This window comes from Pristiophorus japonicus, chromosome 13 (genome assembly GCF_044704955.1).
Source record: "Pristiophorus japonicus isolate sPriJap1 chromosome 13, sPriJap1.hap1, whole genome shotgun sequence".
Taxonomy (NCBI): domain Eukaryota; kingdom Metazoa; phylum Chordata; class Chondrichthyes; family Pristiophoridae; genus Pristiophorus; species Pristiophorus japonicus.
The window spans coordinates 154,808,821-154,821,470 of record NC_091989.1 but is presented as its reverse complement, the minus strand read 5'-3'; the positions used below and the strand labels follow the sequence as shown (position 1 = coordinate 154,821,470).

The 12,650-nt window shown below is 46.1% G+C and overlaps 1 protein-coding gene across 2 annotated transcripts in view; it reads right to left on the bottom strand.

Annotated features, from left to right (window-relative positions):
* Positions 1-12,650, bottom strand: part of cdh31 (cadherin 31) — a 232,429-nt gene that overhangs the window by 138,746 nt on the left and 81,033 nt on the right. The gene's annotated exons all lie outside the window — the stretch shown is intronic.

Below are 12,650 nucleotides of genomic sequence, written 5' to 3'. Positions count from 1 at the left end.
ATGCTCCAAGTACCGAATGGCCTACTCCTGCACCTATTTTCTATGTTTCTATTTCTATGCAGATGCCAGGTTTTTAATATATTATGAGTCCATCTCTGGGGCATTGCACATGTAAAGTCAGCAAATGTGGTCATTCTCTTACCTGTCTCTGATGTCTTTTGTGTTGCTGTAGCCTTTACTGCTTCACTTCAACTTCTCTCTCTTTAACTCATCTTTCCCTTCTCCTTCTCTGTCCTCTACTCTCAAACGAGTTAAGTTACATTCAGCTTTTAGATGAGTTTAATACCTCAAACTTTTGATACTTGGCTTTATCAAAGCAAATGCAATCAAGCATGAATGATGTGAAAAAAATAGCTCAGAGCCTAATAAACTGAATGAAGATGTCACTGAATATTATCAGTACTGAGGATTTTCAAGTTGGTTCCACCCCATAAATGGGTGAATTCAGGGCACAATGGACCAAATGTATGGGGGAAGATCACTTATGCTGCATGTCTACCCATTAAATATAATTTATGCATTTCTGGGGACAGGATTGGCATGGCGGGGTTTTTAGTTGTCTAACATAGGAAAGACTTGCCAAAAACTAACAGGAATTTAATTTCAATGTTAATACAGATTGTGACATCATTAACAGCAGCTATTTCCAGACTTGACACTAAATGTAGATTGTCTCTTTATTGTGCCCGCACTAATTGGTTGTCAATGGTTGCTAGGCTTTGAATACAAATTAATTTGAAGGGTCACATGCAACTGTATCATAAGCATTTCAAGCCATATTTAAAACTGTCTTGGGCTTTTTTTCCCAATGGCTGAAGAGGGTTTTTTGGACCACCAATTTTTTTACTTCCATCCTACTAATTGGTGCAATTGGAATTTCTAGGAATTCCCCTTTATACTCTTTGGAGAATGAGGACAAGGAGGAAGAAGTTAGGGTGTCTGGCATGGGAGACCTTCTCCAACCATCTTCCCCACCACCTCCGAGTTCCTGACCTTTTCCCCCCCGAGTTCCTGACCAACTCCCCCGCATTCCTGACTCCCCCCAAATTCTGGACCTTCTCCCCGAATTCTGGAACTTCTCCCCCCACCGAGCTCCTGAACCTCTCTTCCCCCGGAGTGCCTAACCAACTCCCCCAAGTTCCTGAACTTCTCTCCCCCGAGTGCCTAACCAACTCCCCCGAGTTCCTGAACCTCTCTCCCCCGAGTGCCTAACCAACTCCCCCGAGTTCCTGAACTTCTCTCCCCCGAGTGCCTAACCAACTCCCCCAAGTTCCTGAACTTCTCTTCCCCGAGTGCCTAACCAACTCCCCCGAGTTCCTGAACTTCTCTTCCCCGAGTGCCTAACCAACTCCCCCGAGCTCCTGAACCTCTCTCCCCCGAGTGCCTAACCAACTCCCCCGAGCTCTTGAACCTCTCTCCCCGGAGTGCCTAACCAACTCCCCCGAGTTCCTGAACCTCTCTCCCCCGGAGTGCCTAACCAACTCCCCCAAGTTCCTGAACCTCTCTCCCCCGGAGTGCCTAACCAACTCCCCCAAGTTCCTGAACCTCTCTCCCCCGGAGTGCCTAACCAACTCCCCCGAGTTCCTGAACTTCTCTCCCCCGGAGTGCCTAACCAACTCCCCCGAGTTCCTGAACTTCTCTCCCCCGGAGTGCCTAACCAACTCCCCCGAGCTCCTGAACCTCTCTCCCCCGGAGTGCCTAACCAACTCCCCCGAGTTCCTGAACTTCTCTCCCCCCCAAGTTCTTGACCTTCTACCCCGCCCCCAAATTTCTGACCTTCGTCCCCCTCACGATCCCCTCCCTCTTCCAATCCCCTCCCATCTCCCCCCCCCCCCCACCCCCTTGATCCCCTGACCCTCTCCATAGGGAGTCGAGGAAAGCACGTGCATTATGAACCTCCAGTGCGCATGTGCAGCCGCAACATTGGGTGCCTCCGCGCGGTTCCAGTGGGGGCGGGACGGTGATTAGGCTCTGCCGCCCATACAATGTGCAAGTGCAGAAGGACGCAGAAGACCCAGGGCAAATAACCACAGTAATCATTTTATATCATTCCCCCATTTGAACCACAAAGAAAAATGCATGATTGGTTCCACTGCAGTTGTGACTCATGGCACCTCTAGAATGGCTACTTACACCTGTCGTGGTGCATGCATCATTGAACACATCATAGTCATGTTAAAGCAGAGGTCGACTGCCAGCCAAAGTCTCCCACATCCTTATGATATGCTACATGCAATCCAATAAGACATCACCATGGAGCTCTCAGAGAAGGAAGACAATGAAAAGTAAATGATGTAAAGGAGGTGAAGAAATCAGAAGCTGCAGAACTCTCAGTAAGAGGCGTTATGATGCCAAATTAGGCTGAACCCAGAAGAGAGGCAGCCTCATCACACTAATTGTTAGGCGGAGGTCACGAATACACTGCCCAATATGCACCGAACAATGACCTCGGATAAAATTTCAGGATTGATGTGTTACATTTAATTTAAATGGTGTGAGGACTTTACATTTTCTATACAACAGTAAAGAGGATCATAGGCAGTCCTTCGAAATGAGGATGACTTGCTTCCACGCCAAAAAAGGATAAGTTCACAGGTGTTCCAGGTCCTGAACTACATCCTGAAGGGTGGAAGATGCCTGTGCGTGAATTTTTTTAACGTGTGGTGGCCGTTGCACACCAGCCACCAAACGGGCTTGACAGAGCTAGGTCTTGGTCCAGTGGCAAGGATTTCTCAGGACGACTGGAGATCTACTTTGCTGCATGTACCGAGTGTGCACACATATCACAGTGTGCGCTGGCCCGTGCTGCCCCTGGGCCGCTGGCCCCAAACTCACGCCTCCCCTGGGCCTCAATCACGTCCCTCCACAGTCTCTCGCCGCTCCTTCGCCCCTATCTCGCCACTCCTGCTGTATCTGCCCATGCTCCAATCACCGACCCGAACCCTGATGCCGTCGCTCTTCGCTGCCGTTGCTGTTCACGCTGCTCCCTGGAGTAGTATGCCTCCACGCCGCTCCTAGGCCGCTGTTCACCGCTCCTTTTATGACCCTGACCTGTTGCTGGTGTCCTCACGCAGGTCGGGGCCTCCACACTAAAGCCATTAGAGCGCTGTGTAGTGGAAAGACAATGGGACAGATTTTTCTGTCTGTCATGTCCGGTCTGTAGCCACAAAAACAGCATGGATGGGAGGGTAATAACTGTGAAACGGGTGGTGGTGGGAGGGTAATAGACTGTGAAATTGAACGGGAAACAGTTCCACTTGATTTCTGTCCACTTCACCTCTCAGGTCTGGGTCAGATGATAGAAGTTCCCATCCAATGCAGGTGGGAGTTCCTTTACTGTTTTAAAAAGATGTGAAAGGGCCCCCATTTTAATGTTTGGCTTTCAGAGACACTGAATGGCAGGTTCTACACACACACAGAAAATGTGGCACTAGACAGCTGCTAGGAATGCACCTTCAGGTGAAGATCGTTTAAAGGGCACTGGATTTTGCAGACAAATCTCTCAAATGCCTTTGTGTCAATTATCATTAATTATCTTTTATTTCCTTCCAGCTACTTTTACTGGAACCAACTGGTACTATACAGCTGGCCGCACCAAACAAGATGCCAGCATTTCTTCATGCCCCGGCACATGCACCTGCCATTGACCATGGGGACCTGCCTTCTCAAGAGCTTCTGTATGTCTGAGACCTGAGCAGAGAGATAGATGCAAAGCTGTACCATCTGATGCAAGGACACCAGCAGCTACCAAGCAGCATAAGGCTGGAACATGTTGCAACAGCACCAGGTACCTATGGTCTGAAATTTGGCTGCACCCTCTTGTAGGCAAGCTGCTATATTGACCTATGAGGATGGTGTGTAATGCTGCAAAGAGCAACCCTCTTCACAACCATCTTTGCACTTCCATCTCAACTTTAGCAGCTATCAAGCATCAAGTGCTCCTTGTATCCATCTGGGTCTGTACCTGCTGCTATGAATAATTATACAAAAGAGCTTACACAAGGCAATTGAGTGATTTTTAAATATGAACTTTTGGTCAAGATTTGCCCCATTTCTTAACCATTTAGAACTGACTGAAGTAAAGGTGAAAATCAGCCCCAATAGCTCAGAGTGACTAGTGAAAAAACACAATTGTCTTGTCTTCCAAAATGCTGGAGGCCAAATGTCTCCAGACTCTCCATAGGATATAAATCTCATGCCTTTAGAAATATCTACAACCCCGTACAGCTGTCTAGTTGTTTTAAAAGCTGAATAGAACAACCATCAATTTGCTAATTAACAATCAATTTTTAACATTTTTCTCCTCTATCTGTCAAGTATGTACCCTCCCCCTTTGCTGGTCAACAGAGTGTTTCTGTTAACTGCTTCTAGATCTCTGCCTATGCCCGTGGGCGATGCTTTGAAATGCTCTCATTCATTCATTCAGTAATACCATGTCTGGTGTAAAAATAGTCACTTCAGTGGTATAAAATTGTGCACAAGCCCCCCTTGTTTGGCCTATAAAAAGCCCTTAACAAGCACAAAACAACCTTTCCACTAAGGTTTGCTAATCCATTTCTGGTGTGATACGAATCTCAGGGACGTGCTAAACATTGTTAAAAGTTTTCTCCCTAAATTTCACCACTTTTAACAAACATCTACTGTTTGACATGTTTACGGAACCATTCCAGCGCAATGATTTTTATTTTCATATGTCCTCACACATAGAAACATAGAAACATAGAAAATAGGTGCAGGAGTAGGCCATTCGGCCCTTCTAGCCTGCACCGCCATTCAATGAGTTCATGGCTGAACATGCAACTTCAGTACCCCATTCCTGCTTTCTCACCATACCCCTTGATTCCCCTAGTAGTAAGGACTTCATCTAACTCCTTTTTGAATATATTTAGTGAATTGGCCTCAACAACTTTCTGTGGTAGAGAATTCCACAGGTTCACCACTCTCTGGGTGAAGAAATTCCTCCTCATCTCGGTCCTAAATGGCTTCCCCCTTATCCTTAGACTGTGTCCCCTGGTTCTGGACTTCCCCAACATTGGGAACATTCTTCCTGCATCTAACCTGTCTAACCCTGTCAGAATTTTAAACGTTTCTATGAGGTCCCCTCTCATTCTTCTGAACTCCAGTGAATACAAGCCCAGTTGATCCAGTCTTTCTTGATAGGTCAGTCCCGCCATCCCGGGAATCAGTCTGGTGAACCTTCGCTCACTCCCTCAATAGCAAGAATGTCCTTCCTCAGGTTAGGAGACCAAAACTGTACACAATACTCCAGGTATGGCCTCACCAAGGCCCTGTACAATTGTAGCAACACCTCCCTGCCCTTGTACTCAAATCCCCTCGCTATGAAGGCCAACATGCCATTTGCTTTCTTAACCGCCTGCTGTACCTGCATGCCAACCTTCAATGACTGATGTACCATGACACCCAGGTCTCTTTGCACCTGCCCTTTTCCTAATCTGTCACCATTCAGATAATAGTCTGTCTCTCTGTTTTTACCACCAAAGTGGATAACCTCACATTTATCCACATTATACTTCATCTGCCATGCATTTGCCCACTCACCTAACCTATCCAAGTCGCTCTGCAGCCTCATAGAATCCTCCTTGCAGCTCACACTGCCACCCAACTTAGTGTCATCCGCAAATTTGTAGATACTACATTTAATCCCCTCGTCTAAATCATTAATGTATAGTGTAAACAGCTGGGGCCCCAGCACAGAACCTTGCGGTACCCCACTAGTCACTGCCTGCCATTCTGAAAAGTCCCCATTTACTCCTACTCTTTGCTTCCTGTCTGACAACCAATTCTCAATCCATGTCAGCACACTACCCCCAATCCCATGTGCTTTAACTTTGCACATTAATCTCTTGTGTGGGACCTTGTCGAAAGCCTTCTGAAAGTCCAAATATACCACATCAACTGGTTCTCCCTTGTCCACTCTACTGGAAACATCCTCAAAAAATTCCAGAAGATTTGTCAAGCATGATTTCCCTTTCACAAATCCATGCTGACTTGGACCTATCATATTACCTCTTTCCAAATGCACTGCGATGACATCCTTAATAATTGATTCCATCATTTTACCCACTACCGATGTCAGGCTGACCGGTCTGTAATTCCCTGTTTTCTCTCTCCCTCCTTTTTTAAAAAGTGGAGTTACATTGGCTACCCTCCACTCCATAGGAACTGATCCAGAGTCAATGGAATGTTGGAAAATGACTGTCAATGCATCCACTATTTCCAAGGCCACCTCCTTAAGTACTCTGGGATGCAGTCCATCAGGCCCTGGGGATTTATCGGCCTTCAATCCCATCAATTTCCCCAACACAATTTCCCGACTAATAAGGATTTCCCTCAGTTCCTCCTCCTTACTAGACCCTCCGACCCCTTTTATATCCGGAAGGTTGTTTGTGTCCTCCTCAGTGAATACCGAACCAAAGTACTTGTTCAATTGGTCCGCCATTTCTTTGTTCCCCGTTATGACTTCCCCTGATTCTGACTGCAGGGGACCTACGTTTGTCTTTACTAACCTTTTTCTCTTTACATATCTATAGAAACTTTTGCAATCCGTCTTAATGTTCCCTGCAAGCTTCTTCTCGTACTCCATTTTCCCTGCCCTAATCAAACCCTTTGTCCTCCTCTGCTGAGTTCTAAATTTCTCCCAGTCCCCGGGTTCTCTGCTATTTCTGGCCAATTTGTATGCCACTTCCTTGGCTTTAATGCTATCCCTGATTTCCCTTGATAGCCACGGTTGAGCCACCTTCCCTTTTTTATTTTTACGACAGACAGGAATGTATAATTGTTGTAGTTCATCCATGCGGTCTCTAAATGTCTGCCATTGCCCATCCACAGTCAACCCCTTCAGTATCATTCGCCAATCTATCCTAGCCAATTCATGCCTCATACCTTCAAAGTTAGCCTTCTTTAAGTTCTGGACCATGGTCTCTGAATTAACTGTTTCATTCTCCATCCTAATGCAGAATTCCACCATATTATGGTCACTCTTCCCCAAGGGGCCTCGCACAACGAGATTGCTAATTAATCCTCTCTCATTACACAACACCCAGTCTAAGATGGCCTCCCCCCTAGTTGGTTCCTCGACATATTGGTCTAAAAAACCATCCCTTATGCACTCCAGGAAATCCTCCTCCACCGTATTGCTTCCAGTTTGGTTAACCCAATCTATGTGCATATTAAAGTCACCCATTATAACTGCTGCACCTTTATTGCACGCACCCCTAATTTCATGTTTGATGCCCTCCCCAACATCACTACTACTGTTTGGAGGTCTGTACACAACTCCCACTAACGTTTTTTGTCCTTTGGTATTCTGCAGCTCTACCCATATAGATTCCACATCATCCAAGCTAATGTCCTTCCGAACTATTGCCTTAATTTGCTCCTTAACCAGCAATGCTACCCCACCTCCTTTTCCTTTTATTCTATCTTTCCTGAATGTTGAATACCCCTGGATGTTGAGTTCCCAGCCCTGATCATCCTGGAGCCACGTCTCCGTAATCCCAATCACATCATATTTGTTAACATCTATTTGCACAGTTAATTCATCCACTTTATTGCGGATACTCCTTGCATTAAGACACAAAGCCTTCAGGCTTGTTCTTTTAACACCCTTTGTCCTTTTAGAATTTTGCTGTACAGTGGCCCTTTTTGTTCTTTGCCTTGGGTTTCTCTGCCCTCCACTTTTCCTCATCTCCTTTCTGTCTTTTGCTTTTGCCTCCTTTTTGTTTCCTTCTGTCTCCCTGCATTGGTTCCCATCTCCCTGCCATATCAGTTTAAATCCTCCCCAACAGCACTCGCAAACACTCCCCCTAGGACATTGGTTCCGGTCCTGCCCAGGTGCAGACCGTCCGGTTTGTACTGGTCCCACCTCCCCCAGAACCGGTTCCAATGCCCCAGGAATTTGAATCCCTCCCTGTTGCACCACTGCTCAAGCCACGTATTGATCTGCGCTATCCTGCGATTCCTACTCTGACGATCACGTGGCACTGGTAGCAATCCCGAGATTACTACTTTTGAGGTCCTACTTTTTAATTTAGCTCCTAGCTCCTTAAATTCGTTTCGTAGGACCTCATCCCTCTTTTTACCTATGTCGTTGGTACCAATGTGCACCACGACAACTGGCTGTTCTCCCTCCCTTTTTAGAATGTCCTGCACCCGCTCCGAGACATCCTTGACCCTTGCACCAGGGAGGCAACATACCATCCTGGAGTCTCGGTTGCGGCCGCAGAAACGCCTATCTATTCCCCTCACCATTGAATCCCCAATCACTATTGCTCTCCCACTCTTTTTCCTGCCCTCCTGTGCAGCAGAGCAAGCCACAGTGCCATGAACTTGGCTGCTGCTGCCCTCCCCTGATGAGTCATCCCCCTCAACAGTACCCAAAGCTGTGTATCTGTTTTGCAGGGGGATGACCACAGGGGACTCCTGCACTACCTTCCTTGCACTGCTCTTCCTGTTGGTCCTGGAATGTAAACATGATGTAAATATGGGTAACATAAAGAGATAAGAAAGACTTTTATATATATATATAGCGCCTTTCACGACCACTGGACATCTCAAAGCACTTTACAGCTAATGAAGTACTTTTGGAGTATAGTCATTGTTGTAATGTGGGAAACACGGCAGCCAATCTGCGCACAAGCAAGCTCCCACAAACAGCAATGTGGTAATGACCAGATAATCTGTTTTTTGTTATATTGATTGAGGGCTAAATATTGGCCAGGACACTGGGGATAACTCCCCTACTCTTCTTCGTAACAGTGCCATGGGATCTATTACGTACTTGAGAGAGCCGAAAGATGGCACTCTCTCAGCACTGCACTGGAGTGTCAGCCAAGATTTTTTTTGTGCTCAAGTCCCTGGAGCGGGACTTGAACCCACAACCTTCTGACTCAGAGGCGAAAGTGCTACCTACTGGGCCACAGCTGACACTGTAGCAATATATAGGTAGCAGTGCGTGGCCCTGGACAGCATGGACCACTTCCCATATCTTAGGAGCCTCCTATCAACAAGAGCAGGCATCGACGACGAGATCCAACACCACCTCCAGTGCGCCAGTGCAGTCTTCGGCTGCCTGAGGAAAAGAGTGTTTGAAGACCAGGCCCTCAAAACTGCCACCAAGCTCATGGTCTATAGGGCTATAGTAATACCTGCCCTCCTGTATGGCTCAGAGACATGGACCATGTACAGTAGACACCTCAAGTTGCTGGAGAAATATGACACCTCAAGTTGCTGGACCAATGATGGCTCCGCAAGATCCTAAAAATCCCCTGGGAGGATAGGCGCAACAACATCAACGTCCTCATTCAGGCTAACATCCCCAGCATTGAAGCACTGACCACACTCGATCAGCTCCGCTGGGCAGGCCACATAGTCCGCATGCCAGACACGAGACTCCCAAAGCAAATGCTCTACTCGGAGCTCCTTCACGGCAAACGAGCCAAAGCTGGGCAGCGGAAACGCTACAAGGACACCCTCAAAGCCTCCCTGATAAAGTGCGACATCCCCACTGACACCTGGGAGTCGCTGGCCCAAGATCGCCCTAAGTGGAGGAAGTGCATCCGAGAGGGCGCTGAGCACCTCGAGTCTCATCGCCGAGAGCATGCAGAAATCAAGCGCAGACAACGGAAAGAGCGTGCGTCAAACCAATCCCACCCACCCCTCCTCTCAACAACTATCTGTCCCACCTGTGACAGAGTCTGTGGCTCTCGTATTGGACTGTTCAGCTACCAAAGAACTCACTTCAGAAGTGGAAGCAAGTCTTCCTCGATTCCGAGGGACTGCCTATGATGATGATATAGGTAGCAATATATTGAGAGGTTCAGATAAAAATATACAATGTGAAAGTAAAACAAATGGTTTCATCAACCATCAACATTATCTGAATCCTTGAAACAGACTCTAGCTTGTGCTCTCCTATGTATTATCTAATAGAGGGACACTATGCATTTAATTCCACTTTCCTTTTATTTGCTGCAGTGTCTATTAAAGACAGAAATGAATGGTAGACTTTTGCAGTCAAATCACAGGATCTGAGCTGAAGTTATTGTTTCATATAGTTTTTGAATTTCAGTGTTATCAGTTTTTATTTCAATACATATTACAAGGAGACAGTGAATGCTGTCTATTTACCTTTATTAAATTTACTGTTGTCACATGTTCGCCATCATACTTTAAATGCAACAGTTTGTTGATTACCGTAAAGTAAAACAGCAACAAATCAGAACAGGGAATATATGAATCAAAAGCAAGATAAGCACTTACAGAACTCCAATGAGAAACTACTAAAATTTATGAAAACAACCAATATTGAATGATCAATCAGGAGAGGCTACCAAGAAAAAAAGGAACATATTTGAATCACTCAAAATGCTTTTGAATTTTTTTTTCTGGACATTGTTTTCTCCATAACTGAAATTTCTACTGTCCAAAATGTTGTCAGGCTGTCACAAAAGCATGATTAAAGCCTCTCCAAAGCCTGAACTCAGATTTCATACTTTTGCCCAGAGCTATTATTTTGTGGGCTGAAAGCAGGTTATGCAGTTTGAAGATGTACAGTTGCACAATTTTCCAGCTACATTTTTGGAGCCAAATGATAGAATATGTCTCTCTGATAATATCTCTGCACTCTCTAATGATCATCTATTTGGTTGTTTTTCAAAATTATGTGAGGAAAACTACAGGACAAATTTTAAACGTTTAGTTTAGGTTAAAGTTTGCAATAGAGTGTGGCCCCCAAATTCCTTGAGGGCCCCATCAGTCTCCCACTGTAACTCTGGCAAAACCATGGAAGTTCTGCTCGTTTTATAAAAAATACAATTTTGTTCAGCAGGATTTGACTGACTGTCATGCCATACATGCTTTTCTCGCCCTCCTGTATGGCTCAGAAACATGGACCATGTACAGTAGACACCTCAAATCGCTGGAGAAATACCACCAACGATCTCTCCACAAGATCCTACAAATCCCCTTGGAGGACAGGCGCACCAACATTAGCGTTCTCGACCAGGCCAACATCCCCAGCATTGAAGCACTAACCACACTTGATCAGCTCCATTGAGCAGGCCACATAGTTCACATGCCAAACACGAGACTCCCAAAGCAAGTGGTCTACTCGGAACTCCTTCACGGCAAGCGAGCCAAAGGTGGGCAGTGGAAGCATTACAAGGACACCCTCAAAGCCTCCCTGATAAAGTGCAACATCCCCACTGACACCTGGGAGTCCCTGGCCAAAGACCGCCCTAAGTGGAGGAGATGCATCTGGGAGTTGAGCACCTCGAGTTTCATCGCCGAGAGCATGCAGAAATCAAGCGCAGGCAGCGGAAAGACCGTGCGGCAAACCAGTCCCACCCACCCCTTCCCTCAACGACTATCTGCCCCACCTGTGACAGAGACTGTGGTTCTCGTATTGGATTGTTCAGCCACCTAAGAACTAATTTTAAGGGTGGAAGCAAGTCTTCCTCGATTCCGAGGGATTGCCTATGATGATGATGATGATGATGATGACATGTTTTTCTGAATAACTATCTTCCTCAAAAGCACAAATTAACTGTTTTTGTTTTATTTTCAGAAGTGTTTGTGTCTTGTGAACTTAGTGAAACAACAGACAAAGTAATACAAATTAAGATATATAATTTGATAAAAACAGAAATTCAATTCTAGAAATTGGGAAGGTCAATGATCTGTATGTGTGAAAATAGACAGCTGCCATATTCTGTTTGAGGAAGTTACAGAAAAAGGCAAATAGTAATCAAAAAAAGGGAAATTCTCCAGTGGTTAGGCCTATCTATAATGTGCTTTTTGGAAAATTCAGTAAACAATGTATTGGATCTAGCACACATCATAGGACCTCACAACTCAAAGGTTTCCATCGGGCAAAGTGTCCTGATTGGCTCACACATGCCATTGATTAAAAACAATTAATTAAAAAATCCTTTACTAAAACAAAGCATATTAACTGTTGTGTATCTGTAAAGCATGCACTCCCATGTTCCGCCACCAGGGAGCGCATCCCCTGAAGTCCCAAGGGATCCCAGCATCCCTTGGGAGCACTGTATATAAGCCGGCCCCTAAGCCCTATTACTCACTCTGGAGTGTCTTAATAAAGACTGAGGTCACTGTTACTTTAACTTCCCTGTGTGCAGTCTCATCTGTGTTAAGAACACAATAACTGGCGACGAGAATACAAATCCAACGCAAAGATGCAGCAAACTGTGGGCATCCTGGAGAAGTTCTCGGAGGGTGAGGACTGGGAAGTCTATGTCGAATGGCTAGACCAGTACTTTGTAGCCAACGAGCTGGACGCAGGAGGAAGCGCTGCAAAAAGGAGAGCGGTCCTCCTCACAGTCTGCGGGGCACCGACCTACAGCCTCATGAAGAATCTTCTGGCTCCGGTGAAACCCACAGATAAGTCATATGAGGAGCTGTGTACACTGGTTCGGGAGCATCTTAACCCGAGGGAGAGTGTGCTGATGGTGAGGTATCGGTTCTACACGTGCCAGCGATCTGAAGGTCAGGAAGTGGCGAGCTACGTCGCCGAGCTAAGGCAACTTGCAGGACAATGTGAGTTTGATGGCTACCTGGAGCAGATGCTCAGAGACTTTTTTGTACTGGGCATTGGCCACGAGGCTATG